We start from the raw sequence: 2,077 nt of genomic DNA on the forward strand, positions 1-2,077 counted from the left end.
TCAGCAAGAGAAAAAAAAGACTAGTGTTGATATCAGAGTCTAACAGTAGTTTTATTTCTGCCTGTTGAGCTGGCCGATTGCAGCTGAAGAGAAGCACTTGAATGCAGCATTATGACAGTCTGTTTGCATGTGGTTGCCCTCACACTCCTCTCTGCCTCCCTCCCACTTCCCACTATAAAATCCCTGCCTTCTGTCTTCATTAATGGCTAATTAAAAGACACCTATAAAACCAGTGAGACTATGTGGTCCCTAAAGGAAGAAGACAGTTACTCATTGTTTATGGGAGGATGTGGGGTAGGTGGTGTTACAGAGGTGGAAAAATTACCTATTCAGGACTAAAATTACTGGTATAAATTAACAAAAGAAGACTTAAAATGCATTCGGAGCAAATCAATATACACCTTAGTCAAGCAAATGTAGTTTAGTATTATTCAATTATATCTATATATAAGCCTTGTTTTACAAGATCAGGGGCGCCGCTAGCAGTTTTGGGCCCTATGAAAAAATTTGAAGTTGGGGCCTCTACCCACAGACTGTGGGCCCCCAAAGTTCGTGGGCCCTTAGAAACGTCCTAACTTCCCCCCCCCAACGGCGCCCGTGTACAAGATACATGATTTAGGAAACAAAATGCTGATCAAAGTCCCTTTTTATCTGCTTTGAATAAATAATGCTGGCATCACTGAGAGTAATCAAACTTTTCTGAACTCAAAGCACCTCGTATGGTAACTGAAGTTTTGATTTATGAAGCACCTCACACTTCTAATAAAACCAGTGCAGGAGTAGTACTCTTCCATTTGTCTCAGTGATAGGAATCAAAAGCAAGAGAGAAGTAAAGTAGGATCCCTGATCAGTTGCTGCAGTCTTAGCACAGCACAAAACACTGTGCATGGTTCTTAAGTTTTGCATGGCTCGGAATACAGAGTTTTAATCTCAGAGCGACTGCCTGAAGGTTAAATGAAGATATAAAAAAAAAACACTGCACCATTTAAGCAATGGTATTTACACATCCTTCAGGTATTGTGTGTACTAGCCACAGGGCAACGTGCTCCTGTGTGGAGAGCTGTAGCACTTTGGGCTGTGGAGATGCAGTGGTTCACACTGATCCTGGGCTCAGATCAGACTCGGTGGAGGAGAGGTAGATTCTTCCACCTCCACAGAGCCTGCAAGGCATCCCGGCCTTACCCATCACCACGTAGGCCTTCTGCTTTACTGAGAGTACTGGGGGTGAGGAGGACATGGAGGACAGAGGCACGGCCACACAGCTGCTATAGAGAGCATAAGGTTTGTGTTTTTAAGCAAATGTAGCCAAAATATAGCCACAACAAACAATATCATATAATTGAATCATGCTACAAAGAAGTATTTTTATTCTTGTCAGCACTTTACATCACTGAAGAGTAACTCTCTATAAACAGCACAATAGCAACATGCTGTCTAGTGTGTTAGAAGTCTGTACAGAAACTATAGACACATTCCATTTCAGGTTTTACTGGGTCTCCCCCTGAAGTGCTAACATTAGCCATGCTTAGCCTCGTAGTCATCCCAGCTGGTAGCACCATCTTTACTGACACTCATATTTGTTTTCTAAAACCAAACAACTTCCTAATATCATCACATCGAAACTCCAGCAAAATTATTCAAAGTTTAGCTTCATGTCAGATTAACAGGTCACAGAAACTGGATACAAAATGATATAACCGTGGTCATCACAGCATCAAAATCAATGCATCGATTTCTTTTTAATTTCTTTTATACAACACAGTATTTACAATGTTTTGAGAGTTGTTTAGTTTTTATGAATAAAATGTGTTGTATAAAATTTTAATTGTGTTTTCTACAATCATGACAGTGAAGACAGTGGGTCTTATGCTGACGGTTTTATTGTGTATGTTTATGTCTACAAGCAAATCAATTTCCCTCTGAGGTACAGTGGGTATGGAAAGTATTCAGACCCCCTTAAATTTTTCACTCTTTGTTAGAACCAGGGAACTGTGACAGAAGCAAGCAAGGTGCAAAAGTGTGAAGATTGGCATGAAAAGTGTGTATCATATTGGAGTAGAAGTTTTCATTAGCTTTA

Source organism: Monopterus albus, unplaced genomic scaffold (genome assembly GCF_001952655.1).
Source record: "Monopterus albus unplaced genomic scaffold, M_albus_1.0 scaffold317.1, whole genome shotgun sequence".
In the NCBI taxonomy this organism is placed as follows: Eukaryota; Metazoa; Chordata; class Actinopteri; order Synbranchiformes; family Synbranchidae; genus Monopterus; species Monopterus albus.